This window comes from Urocitellus parryii, chromosome 10 (assembly GCF_045843805.1).
Source record: "Urocitellus parryii isolate mUroPar1 chromosome 10, mUroPar1.hap1, whole genome shotgun sequence".
Taxonomy (NCBI): Eukaryota; Metazoa; Chordata; class Mammalia; order Rodentia; family Sciuridae; genus Urocitellus; species Urocitellus parryii.
The window spans coordinates 133773303-133798451 of NC_135540.1; the positions used below are offsets into that span (position 1 = coordinate 133773303).

The window sequence follows — 25149 nt, forward strand, 5'->3', positions numbered from 1 at the left end:
TCGGAATCTCCTACCCTGCATCTCCCACCCTGTCCCTGAGTTTATGCTGTTCCTTCTTTGTCCTTCGAGCGACGGATTTGTGAAGTTCCTTTTGCATTCACTGTTGTCTATGTGCAAATCATTTTGCATCTGGTGAGATGCTGAAATGCTTGGGCCACGCTTATTCTTGAATTATGAATGGTTTGCGTCGATTCTTCCAAGTCACTCACATATTTCTAAACACTGAAGATGCAAAGACAGAAGTCATGCTAGTGCCTAGAAACACACGGCAATGAGAGCAGACCATAGAGAGGAGAAAACACAGAGAGCCGTGGATACTCTGATGGAAGTCTCCAAAAGGAAGTATGAGAGCACAGAAAACAGACACTCGAGAGGAGTCAGCCCGTGGAGGCTTCATGGGCAAGACGATGTGAGAGTTGGGGGTGAAAGAATGAATCAGGCAAAACAGATGAAGGGGACAGGAGGATATTTCCACCAGACAGGAAAAAGGCCTGTGCATTAGGGATGGAATCGCAAATGGTTCATGATGTCAGAACTTGGAATGAGAAGCTGGGGCCAGGGAAGGGGTGAAAGGGAAAGTCTCGGAGCAGCTGGCTGGCTGGGCTGCTGGTCAGGGGAGTTCTTTGGGGATGAGAAACCTCTGAAAGCGTTAAACAGCAAGAAGACAGAGTCCTTGTCCTGGGTAGAAGGGGGAAGATTCTTTCCATGTGTAGACTAGATGCCCTGGAGCCAAAACCAGACCTGGCAGGAGCTAGGATCTGCCATACTCTCTCTCAGCTCATCCCAGCACCTCTGCCATTTTGACAGTGCTGAACCAATGAGTAGGCCCATGGTCTGTGTTCAGAAAGAGGCCACAGACTGCCCAGGGCTATGGGTAGAGAGGCAGGTGCTCCTGCCAGAGAAATTGGAGCCATGACCTCCCAAACCTCCAGGCTCTGCATTCAGAGCTGGCCCTGTGGCGGGGTGGCTGGCACAGTGGGGGTGGGCAGCCAGGCCTGGAGAGTGAGGGTCTGCAGAGTTATTCTCTGCCTAAGAATCCAGAGGGCTACTCCAGACCACTGCACTTCATCTTGCTAGAGACCTGGAGAGGTTTAGGTAAAAATTGAAGATACCCCTTCCCAGGGAAGGAAGAAGTTCGACGTTGCATCCTGAGCTAACCCTTCTTAGGGGAGTCTGTCCCAGACTTTGTGACTAACCCCCACTCTGGCCAGATCTTAGATTCTTAGTTATAGCATCGAATGGTCTTAAAAATTGATACATGCTAAATTTCCTTCCACCTCCCCTCCCCTGCTTCTCATGGTCATCTGTAAAAGATTGATTTCCATCCTGTGGTCAAGGCCCTCCCAGTCCCCACATCCTGCAGACCTTGCATTTCAGCCCACAAGGAGTGAGAAGAGGGAAGAAGGGCAGCCCCCCTCACCAACCGTGAACCAGGGAGCCATTTCTGGACCTGGGTGTTCTAGAGCATCATCTGGAGGCTGCCACTTCTGTGTTTTGCTTACTACCTGCCAGGTCCTGGACCACATGGTCACCATCCCCACAAGACAGTGAGGGGCAGAGAGAGGTTGAGTAAATGAAGAAGTCACTCAGCTTCACATAGCAAGTGGCCAAATTGGGATTGGGACCCAGGCAGTTTGCTTCGCACACTGCGGTACTGCTGCCTTATTAATAAGAAATTAAGGATGAAGGTGCTGCTAGCATCCAGGTCTTGTCTTTCCTGCCCTCACTGGGGAGTCAGCCTCTGTCCCTCACACAGGTTCGCAGTCACCAAGAATGGCAGGTTTATTTCCCCAGTTAAGAACTTAGATTTAAGATTCTAGATCTTATCATCTAGACAACTGAGCAGTCATCAAATGCATTCCCTGTTAAAATCGTCCTAACCTCTGACCCTTCCCTGTGTATCTGAAGAACCTGGCCTTCACCACCAGCCTCAGAAGGTCACCTGAAGTGTCATTCAGAGTTAAGGAGGAGCCTCCATATCCACTCCCATTATCAGAACAGAAGGTTCAACCAGGATGTTGGCAAACCTAAGGCCTTCTGTATCAGTGGAAGAATCCTGAAAATTGACTTGTTCTACTTTGAAAAAAAAAAAAAAGAGGGATAGAGATTTTTAATGCTACAGACATCTAAGATTCCAATACATGTAACAAAATTAAGCAGTGCAGAAAGTAAGCAATTACAGTCATCTAGCCTCGTCAAAATGAGTTCATTTATTCCCATGAAATTCCCAATCATTCTCACCCAACCTGCAGTCAGAACTATGCAGAGCAGGCCACATGGTTCTTGTCACTGGAGGAAGGAGCAGGTTAAAGACGAAGGCCAGGCTTGGGTTGTGAATGCAGATGACAGAGCTGAGCTCAGATGCTTGCCAGCAGCACTTTGGGCGGGGGGGATAGGGGGACTCTGTTGAAGCAGGAACAGAACAGCTGCTGCCATTCGATTTGGGTTAGCAATTCTCCTGCTGTCCCCTCCCATCACTTCCAGCACAGGAGTTGGATTGGGCTAAGCTCAGGTATGATGATGGCTTCCTCGCAGGTCCCAAGGAGCTGTGGCTGGAGGTCACACCAGGCCAGGTGGGATGGCGCTGTCCAGGTACTGTTTCCTTCCGCTAGAGGCTGTCTTGGTGGCCTCTGAGAAGCTGGGCTTGTTTCACGATGGGGTGATGGTGCTGTTCGATAATCTACGTACTCAGGTGGTGGAACTAGATCCCTAGAACGGGGACAGTGATCCAGGAATGCACGATGGTGTTCTTTGTAGAGTTATAGGAAGGGAGCATGTCCTGCCATCCCCGGCTTTTCATGAAGGATCTAGCAAGTGACCAGGGGACAAGAGAACTCGGTGAGCTGGACACTGAGGCAGACTCTGAGCAGCATTGAGACATCCCCCCAGGGCTGTTTGCCCATGAGTCTCTGCTCCTGTCACAAGCATGTCCTAGACACCCCCTTTGTGTCGGGTGGCTGCCCTCAGGGAGAGCACTGGCTAGCCTAGGAGAAATAAATGTGCACTTCAAGAGAGAATAAGGCCCCAGGCACAGTGATAAAGGCAATGAGCGGAGGTTTATGGGACATTTACTAGGCACCAAGCTCTGCTGCTAGGCGTTTTGCAGGAATTCTATCTTTAAAGTCTCACAGCAGCCTTAGGAGGCAGGTACTACTTCAGTCCCATTTTGTAGATGAGGAAACCAAGGTACTTAGAAGTGACTTCCCAAGGTCCCCAAACTGGTAAGTGGCAGAGTTCAGATTTGAACCCCTGTCTGCCTCCAGGCACTGAGGAGGAAGAGTGTGTCCAGGGGTGGAGGTGGGTGGCTGCAGTCTTCCTTGAGGGGATGGCCCTGGCATTGTCTCTGAAAGATGTGTAGGTGGCCACCAGGTCAGCAGGCAGAAGCCAGTCTAGACAGGTCACCTTGAGCTGTGACAGAGAAAGATGAACAGAGTTGATGAGTGTGAGGAGCTCTAGGAATTTTTAAAATCTAAAATATAAGTTTCAGGTTTGTTCTAGGTACTGGAACAGGCAGGTGTTTTCTGGACAAAACTGTACATTCTCACCAAGTAGGGTCATTCAGGAAATTTTGTTTCAGTGACCGGACAGGGGAAGCGGTCTCCTGCTGTGGCACAAGCTTGGGGGTTATGCAAGAGTAGGTGTATGAGAACATCCACTTACTAGCTATGTGACCCTGGGCAAGTTACTTGATCTCTCTGAACCTGTTTTCTCATCTGCAAAATGGGAGATAAATGAGTGTAGAACTTCCCTTATTTACCAAAGGGTACTCTAGGGCCTCTGGTCCTTTCTCCTAGGCAGGGTGGGGTTGTTGATGTGATTACCCTGTATTCAGAGTGTCTTTGAAGAGCTCCTGAGGGTTGGGTCAGCACCCCAGAGTCTGATCCTTCTTCTTCGTTCCGTCCTTTCATCCAAGTGAAAGTGAAAGCCCCCTCCAAGGCAGCATTTGAAACTGCTGTCATCTCAGATTTCTCATATGGAATTCTCATATGTGTTTGCAATCACTATGTTTGCTTTAACTAGCTTTCAAGGATAAGATTTTAAAATTAAAAAATAAGAGATGTCTAGTTTGCTTCTACTACTATAGCGGGAGGAAGGGTAGGCCATGCAAAAATCATGTTCTCGAGCATTTAAAGGAGACCAGCAGCAACATCCATCATGGACATGAGTGGAATGTGGGATTTGGATTTTCATTTACCTCCCATAACAACAGACTAGATGTCCCTATTCCCTGCATGGTCAGAGTGCTGCAGGGACAGCCTGGTTTACACATTGTCCATCTCCTTGAGGATTTGGGATATTCTGCTTGAGATTTTAAATTTTAGTTCAGTGAATGAGAAGAGAGATCTTTGGGTGGCCTAAGCACAGGAGGGATGGGCCAGAGGGCCTGCAAGACTGGCCAAGGCACGTTCCCTTCCTGGAGGAGGGTAAGATTCTGGTGCAAGTAGGTCTGTGTCCAGTATACCCACTATTCGGTCTCAGCTGGGGAACTCACGTTATTCCAGAATTTGTTTCCTCTTCTGATAGCCCTGAAGATACCTGATCCTTGTCAATGGCTTCAGACTGATGTGTTGGCTGTTTTCGGTTCCACTGGTCACCCAGCCTCACCCCACTAGCCCCACTTGCTCTCCATCCTTAGCACACCTGCCACTTGCAGCTAGCTAGTCCACTCTGGTCATGCTGTCTTGCTTTAGTGTTTTCTCATAGTATGGCTCACCACCTGCATGTCATTCTACCCACCCCTTCTCATCTTATTTTCCCAGGCTACATAGATCCTCTTACAGGACTCATTCATCCATCACCCGTGAGAATCTCACCCCAGGCCCCAGCAGGGGTTAGTGCCGCTCCCAGTATTCCCAGAGTCCAGTGCTCATAGTCTTGTGCTTAATTCTTGGCAAATCCCATATAAGGATTGTTCTTCCACTCATTTGTCTCCTGTCCTAGGGTCTCAGCCATGTGAAGACACGTTAGCACCTTGTACCTCTTGAATGGATGATTGGCAGATGGGTAGTTTGGTAAATGGAAGATTTGATTTTGAATGACACCAAAAACTGTCTAGTTCATTTTAAAAGTGACCACCTAGAACTTCATCATGAAATCTAAGATGCAAAAGAGAGAACCACATTGAGAAAATCAAAGGAAGCAGGGCACGGGGCCTCCAGGGATCCCTGTTGTGCAAAATTCCCACTTAAATGCTCAAAATTTCCAGTGTCAGGTTTTAATTCTAATATAATTTTTGCTAACTCTTAATCAGTATTTGGTTTCTACTGTAAATGTCATCATGCCCTTTTCATTATTTTGGAAATGCATTCTTTCAAATCTTGAGGGCAAATTTTTTAATGGGTAATTATTTTTGTCTATTTCCTTTGGCCAAATTTTCCTGATGCTGGGATACATATACTCTTTGGAGATATTTTTAGTATTATGTTTAACACAACTTTTAAACATCTTATTATCCTGAATGTCAGCCAAAAGATTTTTTTTGTTCTTTTATTCTTTACCCATCTATATGCATAATTTCTGCATAAATGCAATCAGGTCGCATATGATTTCTTAATGTTATTTGATAAACATTTGCCTGTTTCTACACAGTCATCCTATTAACCATTTATAACAGCTGCAATATTCCAGCGTGGTGCTATAACAGTGCTTTTAAATCATTCCCCGGGTTCAAGTTGTTGTTCTCATTAATGCCATTCCTCTAGACACTTTTACAATGTCCTGCTCTTAGCAACGTTTCCTGCAGGTTGAAGGCTGAACTTTAGAGGCCATGTGGGAGGTGAAATAAATGTTTTAAATTCAGAGAAATGTAGATGCAAATCCTGATTCTTCTCCTTACTACCTAACTGGCCTTGAGCAAGTTGCTAACATTTCCTGAATCCCATGTGAAAACTGAGAAGAATAATGTCTCACAGGTTGTCATAGGATTAGATGAACAACAGTCTATAACTGGCACACAGAAGGAGCACAATAAATACCCACACTGTACTATCTGAGGGCAGCAGGTCAAGGTTCAACTTCTGCTGCTGCTATTTTGTTTTGTTTTGCAATATTAGGGATTGAACCCTGGGGTACTCTTCCACCCAGCCACATCCCCAGGTCTTTTTGTTTTTTTTTTTATTTTGAGATGGGATCTCACCAGGTTGCATCAAATTTGAAATCCTCCTGCCTCGGCTTTCCGAGTAGCCTATTTTTTGTATAACACTGATCAAGAGACTTAATTTTCCGAGCCCCAATTTTTGCATATATGAATGATTAGACCCATTGTGAATCACAGTAAGTGCCTGATAATGCATGTGAAGAATACTTTTAAACTCTAAATGACCACTCCAGAAAGCCAAGTAAGTCTCATCGCATTTTTCATCTTCTGTAAATTGGTCATGGACTTGAATTCTAGGCTGAGATTCTGAGACCATATGAAAGATCAGAGAAGAGAAACAGGATTGATTAATGAAGTAGGGTAGCAGGAAGGAGCTTGGGACATGTGCCATATATTTGGCACCCCTCCTGAATACAGCTGTATTACAAACATAAAATTATTATTGTTCCGGTTTTCAATGCTACCTATAGACACTGCTGCTGTTGTTATTAAATAAGTCTAACTCTTCAGAGAAGTGGTCTCATCAAATGGAAATGAAAGCATTTGAGTTTCACAGTCATGGCTTTTCCTGTACCTTTAATTCCCCAAATGAATAAAGATTTTTGTTGTTATTGTTATGCTTTAAAGAACACTGGTCCCTGTGTGTCATTGCCACTGATAGCAACAGGAACGTAGTCTAACGCCTCGAAGAATTGGGCAATTAACTTTGGAAAATGACCCCCAACAGAAGGACATGAAGTGGCCTCCAGGAAAGTGAGTGTGACCAGAGTCAGCATTTGGAATTCTGCCCAGGATTTTTTGTTTCTTATTTTTATAAGGCTTTGACTCCCAGCCAAATATGTCCCTTGATCTTAGGACAAGAGAAGGGATTACAGTCTGGCCCCCCCTTTCTCATCTCAATGCCACGGTAAGCCTAAGGATGGATGAGCCTCAGTTGTGAGTGGCCTAGACAGGCTTGGGCCCAGGTTGGCCCCTTCATGCATTCAGACAGAGCAGCTACAAAAGCCCTAGGATCTGGGGAGGTGAAGACCACCACACAAGCAAATCTCCTGCGCCTCACGCAGTGCCTGGCATATTACAGATCCTCCCAGGACCTGCAGCAGGATGTGTGCTGTGCAGAGTGTGGTCCACAGGCCACAGTAGGCTTGCACACTACTTGCTATTGAAAAGGAGAACAAGAACTTTAAAAGTAATAGAGCAGTTTGACAATTGGGGGACACCCAAGTGGATGTGACCCATGCACTCTTCCCATTGGTTGAGATACAGAGCAGTTCCAAGTTTCTCAAACTCACTTGGCCAGCGTCGGCTGGTCAAAGGCTAGAAGAACATATGTCACACAGAGTTTGGAGTCATTGGCAGAGTGCTGTGCAGTGAATCTGATTCAGAGACCAGCTCTACTTCTCCAAGGACTGTCCAGGCACCATTCAAGCTGTTGCTCTGAGTAGTTATTAAGGGATTTCTATAGGTTCCTTGTGTAATGAGGTGAAAGGTGTTTTTATCCCCACCTTACCACAGCCACAAGTTTGCCAGTGCCAAAGGTCACAAATCTAACCCAGGCTGCAATGCTTTCCCGGACCTGGGTCTGCAAGACTCTGTGCTACGCCACAGTGGGGGGAGAGCTGGGCCTTGGTGACAGACTCCCTCTTACTTCAACCTTCCTCCTCTTCCTCTTGTTCCACCTGCTCCTCCTGCAGCTGCTCTTCCTCCTTCTCCAAGAAAGACCTCATCTGAGAGGAGGCAGAGAAAGCCCTCTAGAGCCATGGGAGAGCTCCACACACAGAATGATTAAAAGTTGGAACACCCGAAGGGCACTGTTAATTGCATTTGGAGATGGAAAAGTAGTACATATGACTACATGATAAGGGAATCCAAGCAGTTAACTCTTAAAGAGGTGATATGACCATAAAATATGGACATCTCAGGGTCTAGAAACAGTGATTTCTAAAGTCAGAGGACATGGCCATTAGAACATTGTTTATTTAATACACACACACACACACACACACACGATAAAACAACCACACAAACACACACACACGGTAGAATAACCACACAAGGGCTGGGGATGTGGCTCAAGTGGTAGCTCGCTCACCTGGCGTGCGTGCGGCCCGGGTTCGATCCTCAGCACCACATACCAACAAAGATGTTGTGTCGCCAATAACTGAAAAATAAATATTAAAAAAATTATCTCTCTCTCCTCTCTGTCTCTCTCTCTCACTCTCTCTTTAAAAAAAAATAACCACACAAAAACAGTATCTTAGCAAAGTAATTCTAACTGAAAACAATTTCAGAGCCATGGGTGCTTCTAAATTCTTGGCCTTAAAGTTATAAATAGGACCTGGATTAAAGAAAGTAATTTCCCAGTCTTGAGCACTAGAAAACGGGAAAGAAATTGTTGTTTAACAAGATTCTGAAAACCAAAGGAGAAGGCAAGGCAGGAAATAGGCAGTGAGTCGAAAGGAAGTGCTAGACGGAGCCCAGGGCTGATGTTCTTGGAAAATAGCCTTCCCAATTGTCTGGAATTGTCTAGGTCAAAAAAAAAAAAAAAAGTGTATCAGGAAAATAGGGAGAGAAGGGGGCAAGGGGCGAGCTGTTTGTATTCCTTGTAATTTACGAAGATGGATGGGAAGTAGGCTGCAATCTGAAGCGGGGCTAGTAAATTTCAGGGCTTGGTTTTGAGACTCAAGGCTGCTCCTTCTCTTGGCACGGTGCCATCTTGCTGCCCACCAAAAGCTCAGATCCTTCAAGACAGCAACTGTTTTTAGATTCTATAACCCCATCATCTGTGCCTAACTGAGTTCGAGGAACATATTAGTATATAGTAATATGAAAATATGTGAAAAAAGGACAAACAGGTGAGATTAACAGCTCAGGGCTTGATCTGCCATAGCTTAGGAGTTGTTTTAAATCTGTACTGTGCTTGAGAGAAAACAAGTAAAACTAAATCCCCACCCAATGCCTATGGAAGGAGAAGGAAGGGTAGTGAAAGAGCATCACTGAGTCCTTCCACAGGAAGGACAAACTTGGCCTAACTTCATCCTCACCACAACTTGGGGGAAGAGGGTTTATGGCTTGGTGTTACAGAAGAAACGGATGCTCAGGAAAGTTCTAGGATTCTTCTACCACCATTCAGAGGACGGCTCTCCAGCCTGGGATGGGATCCCACATGGCCCTGTTGCTCCACAACCCTGTCAGGTTGCAGAAATGTCACCTGTCAACACAGTTGGCTTGCAGGCCTGCCTAAGGCCTGTCGCTTCCACTGAGATGACCAGGCTATTTTGCTAAATTGTCAACAGACGCAATGGATTGAAAATACTGACAGTGACCCAGCACTCAAGCATAACGAGGGTCAGAGCCACAGTTGGACTCATTCCACGGCACCTCACATTGCTGTTTATCTCAGACTTCTCCAAAACCTGGGGTTCCAAGGTCGGCCCCCCACCCAGACTCTTCATGTTCTCATGCCTGCACGTATATTTTGAAAACATAAACCAAGCAGATATGGTTCTCTGAGGTAGATAACTAAACCCTCTGCCTAGGCCATCTGGTGACAGCATACTGTGCTCCAAGTCAAATCCCAGATCCTTAGAGTGACCTTCAAGGACTTACGGGGTCTTCCCTTTCCAGTTTTCACTCATTTTACGCTCCAGGACTCCTGGCCTCATTTTTTGCTCCTGAACACATTCAGTTCTCATCTTAGGGCGGGGCCTTTGTACTTGCTGAATCAGGCCACTTGGCCAGCTCTAGACATTGGACAATTTGCCTACCCTTTCTGTGCCTCAATGCCCTCCTCAGTAAAATGAGGATAATAATGACTCCTCACCCCAGTGAACTATTGAGAGGGTTAAATGAAGCAGTAAAAATAAAATGCTTAGAGTGGGACCTTCACGTAGTCAGTGCTCAAGACATCTTTGCTGTTTTCTAGTAATCTTCTCTTCCTCCTCTCCCTCCTCCTCTCCCTCCTCCTCTCCCTCCTCCTCCTCCTCCTCCTCCTCCTGCAGCCTGGGATGCTGTAGTTAGTTTTGCATGGCTGGCTCCCTGTTATTGAGGTCTCAAGACGAATGTCCCCTCCTTCAAGAGGTCTTCCCTGATCAGTTCATCTAAAGTGACCTACCCACAGCAATTATTACCTATCCTGTCTCATCGCCTGTCTTGCTTTCTTTGTAGCACTTTTCATCAGTTGAATTATTTTGCATAATCATCAGCTTCAAGTGTTTCTCTGCCTCTGGTACCTGCCATGGGAATGTAGCTCATTCAAAGCAGGAATTGTGTCTCTTCTTTTTCAAGGCCTAGAACAGGACCTGACATGCATGGCATAGAGGCTCCGTCATGTTAAGTCTGCTCCACCTGAGATGTGCTCTTGAAAAGTCAGAAATGTTAAACAGCAAACCGTTGGTAAAATCCCAAATCCCAGAGTTGACTTGGAATCCAGGAGTCTCTTCTGTGAGGGCCATTATTGTCCTTGACATCAGAGACTGAATGCCTGCAGTCTTTCTCTGTGGACTTGATGTTCTTATTTACAATTCATAAACAACCCTGTGTGTGAGGTGGGTGTGGGGTATCATCAACATTATATGATAAATGCTCCTTATCTGTAAAACAAGGGAAATAAGCATGACTTTCAAGCACTTTTTCCAAGGTAAGCATTCTAAGAAGAAGGAATAGCTTCTTCTAAGAAGAAGATATAACTTTAAATCTTACATATGAAGTATCTAAAATACAAAGTTAGAAATAAGGAAATTAAAATTGTAACAAACAATGAGACAGATGGAAGAGGCTGCCCAGGTCTATCTACATGTTGGTGTGGGATGGATTTTGATTTTGTCTTGGTGTTCCGTTTGCAAGACTCATTCATATTCATTCAACCCACAAGCAGTTACTAAGCATGTACTATGTAACTGGTTCTACTCCAGTCTCTAGCTGGCAGATTTCCTATTTGATACTATGTACATCTCAGCTCATGGGGATAATGCACATCATCTTTGACCTCCTTAAAATTTTCCTCTGGCTAGCTAATAAGACTGAAAGTCTCTCCAAGAAGCAGCTGATTTCTCCTCTTCCCTTCCAGCCCATTTCCCAAGCATTAGGAGGTGAGGGAGGGAAGGAGTGAACCGTGCTCTGTTCAATAGTGCCATGGATCATCGTGGAAACTTCAGGTGGAAGAGAAGACCAGCCTCTAGAAACATGACAGTGGTGGATTTCGGCCCAAGAAATGTTTCTTCCTTCCACTCCCACCTTCCCTACTTGGATTCTGCTTGCACTTTTTTGTGGCCATTCCTGAACAGGGTTACCATGAGTAGAAATCGTAGGTAGAAAAAGGAAGGTCTTGGGCTGGGGATGTGGCTCAAGTGGTAGCGCGCTCGCCTGGCATGCGTGTGGCCCGGGTTCGATCCTCAGCACCACATACCAACAAAGATGTTGTGTCCGCTGGAAAAAAAAAAATACTAAAAAGAAATCTCTCTCTCTCTCTCTCTCTCTCTCTCTCTCTCTTTAAAAAAAAAAGAGAGAAAGGAAGGTCTTCATGTTGGTTGACAAAATTCACAAACATACAAAATAGTAAAAATCACATTTATACTTCTGGGCGTCAGAACTTTTGGTATGGCACTAACAGGTGGGAGGCAGGAAGGAAAGGGCTTGCTTTGGGAGGAATTTTAGAGTCCCACTGTTGAGCAGGGGCAGGCCTGGCCGTAGGTCTTGTCCTATGTCAGTTTCCTCCATACCAGGAACTCTGGCTTCCCAGGAAGACCAGAAGCAGTTCCTCCTGTGTAAAATGGGGTGGAAGAGGTGGATGGCACCTACCTCCAAAGGTTAAAGAATGAGTGAGGCCACTAACCTTGAAAGGCTTTGTAAGCTGTCAAATTTTCTGCAAAATTGAGGCCCCTCGCTTGCCATCCAATGTCCAAACTCTTGCTCTCCAAACTCAGAAATCTGTGAGTTTTGAATAAAATTGCAAGCAAATCCTTTGTGATACCATTCAAGCTACTCAGTATCCAAAACACAGGACCCAGATTGATTCATCTAGGTCAGGATCCCCATTATTCCAATGCACTCTCTGAATCCTCACTCTCCAAATCTAGAAGCCACATGGGTTTGGATGACAGAGAATAATTGAACTGACAGCCACCATTATCATCACCATCACTCTATAGTCTAATTTACACAGAAGAAAATAACATTGAACTGGATTGTATGAAATTCCTATTTTTGCAGGTCAAAAAATGTTAAATATCAGCTATTTCATATGGTTCATCCTAACATCTAGTGGACAGAGATCCCCTATCCATGATAGACAATCACTTGGCTCCACGGTTTTCTACTTCCCACTCTCTTCATCTAATTCCTATCCAATATGATAGTCATAAATATAAAAACCCTCATTTGCTACCTTGATGATTCTGTGCCAGACACTGCAAGTCATTTCATCCTCAACTTCTTTAAACAAATTTAATTATGGATACTTGGTATAGATGATTTATTCCTATAGCACAAATTTTTAAAAATATAAAAACCTTTAAAATGTAGACCTTCCACCCCCACGCCCACCCCATCACCTAGTGCCCCTCCCTAGAGGCAGCCAACAGAGTTTCTTTCATTTCCTTTCCAAGGACACTCTATGCATCCACAAGCATGGATTGCTTTAAACACATATTTACAAATACAGCCACACAACGAGAGCAGGCTGTGCCTACAGTGTCAAGGAGTGGCTTCTTTACAAAAGCAGCAGAGAGAGAAATAGCACTCTAGAGAAACACATTTATTTTACCCTTCCTTCATTGTTGGATGCTTAGATGATTCCTAATCCTTTTCTACTATTAACAATGCTGTGCGAATATTGTTTCATATTTGGTTTTGCACAAGAGCAACTAAGAAACTAAATCTGTAGGAGAAATTCCTGATGAAAAGATACGCGTACGGCGTTTTGATAGCGATTGTCAGGTTGTTCAACACAGGTACCAAGTCTCTGCCCTGCAGCATGAGGAAATGCCCTTTTTGCTACACATGCCCACAACCAGGGGTTATTAATTTTTCTTCATTTTCTCCAGTATTATAAGTGAACATTTCATTTTAACATGCATTTCTCTTATTACAAAAGAGTTTCATTATCTTCTTGTGTTTAAGAGCCATTTGTATGTCTTGTGAATTATCTGTTCATATACTTTACCCAGTTTTCTATTGGGTTGCTATTCTTTTTCTTATAGATATAGAAAGGGCTTTATATTTAAAGAAGTAACTTTGCTATGATATAATTGAATCTACAAGTTTGTGGGTTTTTTTTTTAAAAGCTTTGTTTTATCCATTGAATTTTTTTGTTTGTTTTTTTGGGGTTTTGTGGGTGTTAAATGAGGCAGTATTTCCCTAATGTCTTATGTTTCATGTTTGCATTTAGCAATGACCCTTGTTGAGCTAATAATATATTATCCTTCTGTGCTTTCTAATGCCATTTTTTTAAAAAACTGGAGAATTTTTTCATGTTTAAATAATTGATCTACCTGGAATTCAGGGATCTATCGAGTATGAAAAAACCATTTCTTCCTTCAGTTGTCCACAACACCAATTGTTGATTAATATATCCTGTTCTCACTGATTTAAAATACCATTATTAGCATATTCTAAATTGTCTTAAGTGTTCAGGTTCATTTTTTAATTCTAATTCCTGTTCTGTTAACTTTCCTTTATATTCTTAAACCAGTACCATACTTCTAAAATTGTTGTTGAATTATAATATACTGGTATAAAATAGATATAATTATACTGGTATCTGATAGAATTGGTATAATCTCATTTTTCTTTTTTAGCAGTCTTAAATCTTTGTGTTTTTTTAAATCTAAACTAAAATATTTTAATGTTTTAATAGCTTTAATTTGTTTGTTAGTTGACCCTCTTGGGTATTCTAGGTAAGTTATCATGATATCATTTGCAAATGATTGTTTTATCAAGCCTTTTTCAATTTTTACATCTTCTTTCTTTCATCTAATTATATTGGCTAGTATCATCAGAAAAATTGTCAAATAACAGTGACAAGTGAGGATAATGAACATCCTATTTCGTGTCTAACTTTAATGGGGATGCTCCCAGATTTTTCATTAAGCAGGATGACGGCCTCTGATTTGAGATAGACACACGTCTCATGTTAAGGTAATATCTAGTCTTACTTTATTAAGAGCTATTTAAAGTAAAAGAAAAATGGATGTTGAATTTTGTCAAATGGATTTCTGGTAGCTAAGAGATGGTATTATTTTCCCTATGATGATTAAGTGTAAGGATACTTCATGCTTATTTGGTGCAATCAATATCCAAGGAATTATTTTAATTTCTTTACATTCAATGACTCATTTAACTCTGGCCCAACCTAGAATTAGATATTATTCATATCGTCATTCCAAAGTTAAGAAAATTCACATTCACCAAACTTAAGTAACTTGGACAAGATCATTCATCCAGTACGTAATAGAGCTGAGATTTGAACCCTGGTCAATCTCTTTGTGTATAAATACTATGCAAAATTTTATCTTGTTAAATTTAGTGATAAGAAATCAACATTTTATTTCTGGAACAAGTCTCACTTGTCTTATATGTCTACTCTTGAATAAGAGTATAAATACTGTTAATATTTATTTACCATTTCTGCATCAGTGTTATAAGGCATCATTCAGTTAAAACATCCCTTTTCATCATGTCTTTGTAAGTGCTGAGACTTATTGGTATCCTAGACACATGAGTGTTTTGGAAACTCCTCCTTCTCCTTCCTCTCCTCCTCCCTTACCCTACTCCTCTTCTTCTTTTATTTCTTTTCCAGAAGTTTGAATGTATTTGAAGTTATCTTTCTTTTAAAGATTTTGTAGAAATTTCCCATCATACCGTGTGGACCTACGTCCCCTATGAAACCATCTGGGCCTAGACCTTTTTTGTGGAGAGTGGCTTCTCAGTAATTTTTTATTTTAATCAAAGACTCTGCCTTCAATGTACTTTAACATATGTGGAGTTATAGACATTTAATCAATAAAACTCATAATGTTAAAAAGTTTGTCCTAAAGCCATGAAAAGCTTTGAAGGGAAGACCATGAAGATGCATTTGGGAAAATCCAGGAAATCACTTTGGTGATTGATATTGGATGGAGTGGGAGGGAGATGGAGGTGTCAACTCTTTTTCCTAGTTTTTAGCTTGCAAGATCTGGCTTCCTTCACTGAGTAGGACAGGGAGAACACTTTACTTGCCAGGAGTAGGGAATGGTTGAGTTGGGACAGACTGAATATTTTTGTTTACTTTTCACATGTTGGATTTGGGGGTGTTTAAGACATCCACAGTCATCAAAAAGGGGAGGGTTAGATGTAAGCTCTGGACCTTTTGAATATCTGATCATTGAAACCTTGATAATCGTTACAAAGGATAAAACCTAGGAAGAAAAGATAAACAGAGAGAAGACAAACAGAGACCCAACCACAGAAGACGGGGTGTTAATTTACACCCCTCTTTGGACATCCCTACAACTGACTGTTCTGTTTTGCTGCCTATTGAGGGTCCTCCAGTCAGGACTTCTGTGAGTTCAACTCTAGGGATTGTGAACAGTCTGGGATCCTCCAGACAAAGCCCTGATTTGCGGCTACAGAGACCCCACAGGCCTCTCTCCTAAAGGAGATGTTTGGTGTCTCGGGTCAAATTTAAGGGGATGTGACTAATTTTTTGTTTCTTCTAAGTTTGTTTTAAAACCTCTGAGTAGAGGTTTTTAACTGTTTTTAATAACACTGTGGTTTGTCATTGGGTCCCTGAATCCAAGTAGCTTCTTGAAACATGATGTATAAGTTTCAAATACAAAACCAAGAGTTCTAAGACCCAGAGGAACATCTGGAAACCAGAGCCCAGAATACTTAAGGAGATTTTTTTTGGCTAATAAAAGTGTTTCATAGTTGTGAGATGTTGCCACATGTTTAATATGACTCTCTGGAATAATCTATGGATATGATAATATTATCACACGGCGTTATCATTGAAAAATCTATTTAATACAGATGAAGTTAGATTTTCTGAGCTGAAGTTTTCCAGAAAACTCCAGAATACACCTTCTCCAAAATTTGAGCCTAAATAATGTTCTTCTGTCATTTGTTCTCTCTTTAAAATGTTTGATAGACTGACCTCATTTTGTACAATAATAAGTTGGTCAGGAGACTGGTTAAATAAAAGTATTTAAATAAAAGTATTTCTAAGTATGCTTTTCCATTGCTATACTTACATGTAGTTGAGTCAACTTTTAACTACATATGTTCATTTAGGTTTTCTCTTATTAGAGGTCTCTCACCCTCTGAAAACCATTATTTCTCTATTAATTTCCCAGTGGCTGCAGGCAATTTCTTGCTGTGGCAATGGTGATGTGAATAAACAGTCTTTATTGTTCATGGCTTTATGATGGAGAAAAATACCTTGGATATACTTAAAATGCTGATTATTAGATGAAGTCCAAGGAATAGTCATTAGTTTTGATGATTCCTGAAACAATCTCTTGTTGAATGCTCACTTTATTCCAAAGCCTGGGGATTACAGAAATGAAGATGTGATACTATTCTTACCAAGCTTAGCAATAAAAAGGAAAATAACTGAGCACTTACTATGTGCTAGGCTGGCTGACTGGCTGGCTTCTTTCTTCCTTTCACTCTTTCCTTTCTTCCTTTATTGTAACAAAGGTTAAAGGATGCCTTCCAAATGCCCGAAATGGTTCTAAGTGCTGGCCAAACCATGAGGAGCCAGAGTAGTTACATTCCTACTCTCATATGCTTATGACGTGGTGAAGAGGCATTCACAGGACAGTCTCTCCCAAATATATGTGTACTTCAAACTAAGGAAAGGAACATAATTCTGTAAGTGAACATACCATAGCAACCTTACCTCCAATCTTGGAGAGATCTTAGACGCTTCCCTGGCTTCTTAGGCTGAGTCTTAAGGATGATTTGGTTTTAGCTAGAGGGGAGAGGGTCCTTACAAAGCCTCCATGGTGCCAAGAGGAAGCCGAGGGGCCATGCTACAATGTGGGATTGCACTGGAGGGGACTGGGGGTACAGGGGTTGGTGGCAGGTGACACAGACTTGATGCCATGTGTCAGAACAACCTGCCAGGAATTGGGGGGTTATAATCCAGACAGCTGCTTCTGCATCAGGAGTTTTACAGCAAAAACTGTAGGGACCATCCTGAGCCCAGAGGGTCAGAGACACCTTTCTCCCAGAGGATCTTTAAGCAGGTTTTTTAAATGAACAGGAGCTGAGTGGTCAAGAAAGAAGAGAAAGGATGTGTCAGGTAATGGGAACAGAATGTGCCAAGGCTTGGAGACATCAAAGGACGTGAGGTATTCAGGATGCATGAGATACTTAGATGTGGTCAGGGTGTGTGTTGTGTGTGGCGGAGTGTGTTTCTGTGTGTGCACATACACACCAGGTGGGCAGAGGTACAAAATCTTAAAGAAGCATTTAGAAATTCAGCTTAGAGCATTAGCAAAGCAGCACCATCTGCCGTGCTACGAGTTCCCCCTAGTTGCTGAAGACCTTTGAGTAGGTGTGACATTTCCTGTAGACTTATGTGTGTGGTTTACAGCATTGTTTCTCTGAACCCTACTGAGGCAGGGTAGGGTGCTCTGAATTAAAACTCCAGGTGCTCAGACTACACCACAACGCGGCCAGAGAATCAGAATCCCTGGGTGGATCCAGGCATCCATTTTATTTTTCTAGGTGCCATTCCCATATCTACTTTTCTAAAATAGAGGATGTTCCCAGCAAAACTGAGTAGAAGGTTCAGAGATTTCCAATCCCTAGACGCCTCACGGGCACAGCCTCCCCCACGGCCACCATCTGCTCCAGAGTGCACCAGGATCACCAAGTCCACAGCTTACATTAGGATTCGTCCTGGGTGTTGTCCATTCTGCAAGTTTGGACACATTTATAAGGAGATGCATCTGCCAGGACAGCATCATACAGAGCAGCTTCACCGCCCTGAAAATCCTCTGTGCTCTCCATTCATCCTCTTCTCTCCCTAGATCTTCAGCAACTGCTGAGGGCTTTACCTTCTCCATGGTAGTGCCTTCTCCAAAATGTCCTTTAGTAGGAATCTCACAGTGTGCAGGCTTTTCAGATTTTCATCTCTCATAGTGATGGTTCCTCCATGTCTTTCCACAACACGATAGCTCATTTCTTTTTTAGGGCTAAATAATATCCCATTGTCTGGATGTACTGATGAATTTTTAAAAATCCTGGGTGGTTCCTGTGTGTAGCTTGAAAGCTAGAGATATTTGAAAAAAAGATTCCCTGGATTTGTGGTGGAAATTAGACACTGGGAAGGAGATCAGGGGCTGCCACAGCAGAGGAGAGGTGAAACTTTGTAGGTGGCAGTACCCAGTGGAATAAAAAGGACTGGACAAGTTGCAAGGACAGGGAGACCCCTGAATTACAGAAGGGCATTTCCCTAGTTGATGTAAGGGGAACGACACGGAGGAGTGACTGTTTCTAAATGCATCATAATCCAGACCCCATGGTGGCTAAGATTCTAAGGATCTTCAGCCCACCCAGCTACCGGTTGATGACTCAGATAAATCACTTAGTCTTTCAGGCCTCGGGAGTAAAATGGGTATAATAATTGTACATGTCTTGTCATGAGAAATAAATGAGCTATGCCCACACTGCTTAGGACAAAACTTGATGCCTTTGATCCCCTTCATAAATATCAGTGTTTACTGATCACAGCAACTGAGGCAGGGGGAAGGAGGACGATTTCCAAAAAAAGAACTAAAACCTAAAGCAAGTGATGATACTTCAAGGAAGGGAAGCAGATATAAACATAAACAATTTAGTTTTCAACAACTTACCCACCAAGCCAGGTGCAGGGGTACATGGCCTATAAACCTAGCCACTCAGGAGGCTGAAGCTGGAGGATCTCAAGTGTGAGGCCAGCCTCTGCAACTTAGTGAGACCCTGTAACAGTGTTAAAAAAAAAAAAAAAGAATCAGGGATATAACTCACTGGTAAAACACTCCTGGGTTCAATCCCTGGTACCAAAGGAGAAAGAAAAAAGACAGCCTATCTGAACAACATGGAAAAGGCCTATAAGTAGTAAAGGTTCTACAAATATTTGTGGATGAGTGAAGGAGCGAATGAATGGAAGAACTAAACACATAAGACTTACAAAGCAAGGAGAAAAAGGAAATGATCCATAAAACAATAAAGAGTAGGTATTTGCAAACCACACAATTTACAAGATCTCCAAGAATCTCAAGTATACTATGCTCCTCTAATATGTCCACCACAAAAATAAGAGGGAAAATAAATAGTGTGAATAAGAGAAAAAAAAATAAATACAAAAAGTTTTCATGGAGTAAGTCTCTTTAGGGGCCTGTCCAAAGAAGTTTATATACTAAATAAATGTATGAAAGCTGTCTCACACCCACAGTTGCCTTTAAAAGAGTTAGCTGACATGCAATTTCCATAGTTAACCCATTTTTTTCTTAGCTCTTTTTAAAAAAATTATGAAATGTTTTAAGGTGAATATAATTAGCAATCAAGTACCTAGCAGGTCACTTTTTAAAATCTTTCTCCAAGTCTTTATATTTGTCAAATAACCACATTATGACCACATTTGAAGGCTCTTATTCAACTCCATTTCCCTCTTCCTGTCTCCCAAACTTACCACTCTCCAGAATTTGGTGATTAGCATCACTTGCATGATTAGATACTTGATTATATGCATATCCCAAAACAGTATTTTCTGCCTTTAATCTTAATATATGTGGTATACATAGAAGATAGTAAAGATCCTTCTGCGACTTGATTTTTTTCAGCAATATGATTTTGAGATTCATTTACATTCATTCATGCAGTTCTCGATCATTTGTTTTAACTATTATAAGGAGTTGTGTAGTAGGAGTGTGTCACAATTTATGTTTTCCCATTGATGGACATTTAGGTACTTTCCAACTCTATTGCTATTACAAACTGTACTGCTTTCAACATCCTTGCGTAAGTGGCCTTATTTATGGATGCAGAATTTCTCAAAGGCATATGCTTAGGAAGAGAACTGTTGAGTAAAATGTCATGTGCATCTGAAGTGTTGTTTTCCCCGGGGCTTGTGCCAATTTGTACTCCCACCCAACCTACCCCAGCATCCCCATCACTCCAGCCTCAACAACACCTGGTATTAGAATTCTCACCAGTCTGTTTAATATGAAACGGTTTCTCATTATTATTTTCTTGCTTTCTTTTACTACCATAGTTCCTTTTCTTCTAGTACATTGATATCAGCTGCCAGTGTCAAAAAGAAAAATCTCTTGGAAAATACAAAATTATGACTAATTTTCATGTACCAGACACAGCCTTCATTTGCTCCTAGAGATCATTCATTTATTCATAAAATAAATGATACCAGTTTAGGGACTGCAGATAGGAAGATAAATAAGGTGTATTGCTTGATTTATGAATTAGAGAAGGAGATTGTGGACAGAGGGACATTCATTCTATTAGAAGCCCAAACAGAATTTCTAATGATAATAAAAAGAATTTCAAATAAAGAAGAAATTGAATGTAGATGTGTGGTGCCAAAGCTACCACATTGTTTACAAAATCCTGAAGTCTTGACTGGTGTCTTAAAGTCCTATGAATATGGTTTGCACAAGTCAGACAAGAGCAGGCCTCACCCAGATAACTCACAGGTCATTTGAATGTTCAGTTAACTGTAGCCTTTTTACTGTGGGGCGGGGAGTGCAATGTTACCATATTGCAATGTTACCATATTCTCACTTTTGCTCAGAGCCTCATGGCATGGATTCCATGAAGAAGTAACTGTTCTAACCCTTGCTAGGACAGGTAGTAGGGACCGTCCTTCTCTGTGATGCTGTTGCAGGATTTGCAGCAGAGGACTGCCGTGGCATGGCTTAGTGGGAGTGGGAAGACTCTGGCTGCTGTGCTGGGAGCAGACAGAGGTGGACAAAGGTAGCATGTTAGCTTTTCATCACTGTAACTGATATACTATATATATGTAAAGAACTTAAAGGCTCACAGTCTCAGAGTCCATGGTCCGCCAGCTGCATTGCTTTAGGCCTGAGGTGAGGCAGGACATGATGGTGGAAGGGAGGGCAGAGGAAAGCTTCTGGCCTCCTGGCAGCTGGTTCCCTTCCAGGGAACACCCCAGTGACCTACCTCCTTCAACTCGGCCCCACCTCCCAGTTGCCCATTCAGCCACAAATGGATTAACCAACGATGAATGAGGTCAGAGTGATCCATCAATCACTTCCCAAAACCCCACCTCTGAACAAAGGAGGCTTTGGGGTTATTCCAGATCCAAAGCCTAACAGGTGGAAAGAGGAAGACCGGCCAAGCGGCTGTTGCAAAAACCCAAGACAATACATGACTTTGGGAGGGGTAGCTCTCAAGTCATTTTTAAAAGTCGAATCAACAGTTTTTGCTGATAGACTGAATGCAGGATGGAAGAAAAAGAATCAGGTCTCTTTCTATTTTCCTATTCACTTCTCAGAAAATTGCTAAGTGGAGCTGTGAAGGTGGTCTTGTTAAGGGCAGAGCCCTGGTGTAGTTCCTACTCCTAATGTTAATGTCCCCTGGGAGACCCCTGCTTTGCTGGCCACTGCTGATTCATCATTAACACAATTGAGTCCCCCCACAGTCTGTGAACTAGGATTTAGATGAAACTGAAAAACAACTTTTAAAAACCCTGAAGTTGTAAGAGATGCTTAGATACAGTGTACTTGTTGGCTCCATGATACCTAGAAAAGGTTCTGAATAGGAGAAGGGTGTGTCTCAACTCCTCAGGCAGATCTGGGTCACAACTAATCACATTTGGTTCAGAACCCATGATGGTCTCTCTCTTCCACCACCTCCTCATCAGGTAAGATGCCATGCTTCTATTTTTTCCTGGGCTTCCAGGCCCAAGTCTTTGGGTCCTTGATCTTCTAGAATCCTGCTCCTTGTCCACAATCTCCCACAGCATCGCATCTCTGCCGCTGACTTCTTTTGCCATTTTCTTTGTGAAATACACTCTGTATAATCAGTGAGTAGACTGCAGGGTGTTGTGCTTTGTTGGAATCTAAATAGTGAGTGACTATTACATTTCCCAAAAGGCTTTCAGCTAATTGTTAAAATGGAGGATTTCAGGGCTATAATTTGGGAGCTAAGATCCATTTTCAGGCCCACCCTGTCACTCATTACCCGGAGGCATACAGAAGCTGCTAAACAAATGGTTATTCACTTTACAAAAGTTCCCTGTGTCCCCACTCTATGCAGGCTGTGTTCCAAGTCTTCAAGGTGCAGATAGAAATAGAGCACGATTTCTGCTTTCCAAGAGCTGACAATGTCAGAGAAGAGGCAGATAATAAACAGATTAAAAAAAAAATTGTCACACTGCAGCCTGCAGGGGCAGTGGAGGGGGCGAGGAAGAGGCTGCGGCGCGGCTGCATCAGGTGAGAAGAGTGTGAGGATGGAAAAGAACAGAAAGAATGGGAAGAGCAGTTCTGACGAGGGAGAGGGAGATGGATTTGGGATCTGAAGCCTGGGATGGATCTTATTATTATTCCTATTGCAATAGGAGCAGGCAGGGAGCCTTGGGTTGCACGTGTGTCTTGAGAAGAAAGTAACAGTAACATGTCCCAGTCAAGAAGTAGAGGGTCCCAGACTCAGGGGAGAAGTTGGCCTGGAATTGGTAGTCATTAGGAAGAAGTTGGGCATCAAGGTCTTGTTGGGGTGGATGTATCAGTATCCTACAGCTGCTGTAACAAATCAGCACATATTGGTGGTTTAAAGCAATAGAAAGTTATTCTCTCAATCTGGAAGCCAAAAGTACCAAAGCAAGGTGTCAAGAGGACCAGGTTCCCCCTAAAATTCTGGAAATCCATATGTCCTTGGCTCTTCCAGCTTCTGGTATCTCCAGGAGTTCCTTGGCCTTGGGCAGCCTATCTCCAAGCACTGCCTCTCTTCACCCGTGTCTCTCCTCTCTGTCCTCTTTTTCTTACCAGGATATCTGTCATTGGATTTAAGGTCCACCCTAATTCCAGCATGATATCATCTTGTGATTCTAACCTTAATTGAATCTATAAAGGCCTTGTTTTCAAATACTTTGCATGCGTAACTCCTCAGGCTTCGAATACAAATACATCATTTTTTGGAGGGAGGGACCTTATTCCACCCACTGCACTGGATGAGTTTTCCCTGCGAGGGTCTTGAGCAAGGAGGCCATTTGGCAGAGTGGTCTGGTCGCGCCAATATTGGGGAAACCGACAAATGAATGAACAACCCTGAGAAAAGACCAAAGAGAAGTCATCAGAGATAGAGGGAGGAAACAGGAGAGAGACCTAGAAACTCCACAAGGAGGAGAGAGTATGCTATAGAGAAGTGATGGCTGGTCCACCCAGAAGTATGGAGCATACAGTGGGAGCAAAGAGGAGGTTTCTGGAGACCTTGGGAAGTACACTTTTTTCCCATTAAGCTGGTCACTACTGATGGGAAAAGGGAACGGCACAGAGCTGAAATTCCTGATAGCTAGTCCTGTCACACTATTTGCAAGCTGTTAAATGACATTATACACATTCACAGCCTCAGAAAACCCAAATGAGGACACACTCATGTTCTTATATTCCCAGATCCTCTGATGCATACAAAAGAGTGTATTTTACATTAATCCTCTCTCACACACACAATATACTGAAGTGGCAGATAAATGAATGACTATGTCTATATAAGGTAATTATTTTAGATGACAATATTTTGACTTTCCATTTCCTTTAAATTAGTTTTACATGGTAGGGGGCCAATTCGCATTTTAGAATTTGTCCAAAAGCTATTTTAATCATGCCTTCCAACATAGACACTCGTGTTTCACAAATGTCAGAATTCGACTCCATTTTGATAGGACGGAGTAATGTCTCTTCTCTTTTTTGACTTTCAGTAGTATATTTGCACAGGTACCAATTGTGAAACAGCAGCACATCACAATGATCCCAAGTAGAATTTGATGCTTTAAAAAATACCTTTTTTTATCTGCTAGTGGGAAATAAGAATGTTACTTTCCTTACAGTTACCAGAGTTCATTTCAATTAAATCTTAATGAGGAAAAATGAGACAAATGGGTTCATGAGCATTACCTCTCAGACCTTTTAATTTTTATAAATTCACTTTCAGAGTTAGACTTACCCTGTTGCAATTATTTCATTTGGCTCTTGGAAATTTCACCCGAATTGCGTACGGCGGGTGCCAGAGGCAATCATCTGCTTCGGGGCCTAACTCTTGTAGTCACGTTATCCATCTAAATCTATAATCGGAGAAGGGGCATGTTAGAAAGGTGAAAAGTATCATTTGTCACGGCATTCTTGCGTAAAGATGGCTGGGGCTTGGGGAATAAGGCGGTGGGGCAGTTTTTCTTCTCATTAGCTGCTTTATTTGTAACTGCAGGGGCTGTCAGAAGCATGGACTTAATAACCTTCAAGTTTTTCTGCATTAATATCAAAAAGGTTGCATGAATTTTGGGCAAATCATTGTCCCCATGAGGGTATCGGAAATACTTTTGCTGGTGAATACAGAATAGCCCTTCTTTGGGGAGCTCTCAGCTGAATTAAATATATAATTGAAGTGGATTCTTCCAGAATGAGACATTTATGCTGATCGTGTTCACGTTTTGATGATTCTCAGCCTTCACTCGGAGCGTCTTTTCAATTCTCCATGGGTAAAAGTTGGAAGGAAAGTACCAGCCGTGCTATTAATATAATAACAGAGTGCAAGGGATGTATTTTGTGGTTGGATACAATTATCTCTTTATCTGCTGTGTCTTTGCATGCATTGTGGGGTACTGGGAGGACACCCAGGGCCCTCTGTTCTGTAGAGAGTGCAAGAAATACTATTCAGCATCTCAGACTAACAGAAGGCTGGACAGAAGGGAGGGAGAGAAGGACAGGGGGACAGATAGAAGAAGGGAGGAAGACAATACTTGGCGATCCTTTTGTTCTCAAAAACTTTCCTCCCCTGTTTTGAAGCCATCATAACCTCCTGGGTCTCCTTCTCAATGGAGCCACTCTTTCTCCCTA

General features: G+C 42.6%; 1 protein-coding gene across 10 annotated transcripts in view; it reads left to right on the forward strand.

Annotated features, from left to right (window-relative positions):
• Ldb2 (LIM domain binding 2) overlaps nucleotides 1-25149 on the forward strand; it is a 338437-nt gene that overhangs the window by 275094 nt on the left and 38194 nt on the right. The gene's annotated exons all lie outside the window — the stretch shown is intronic.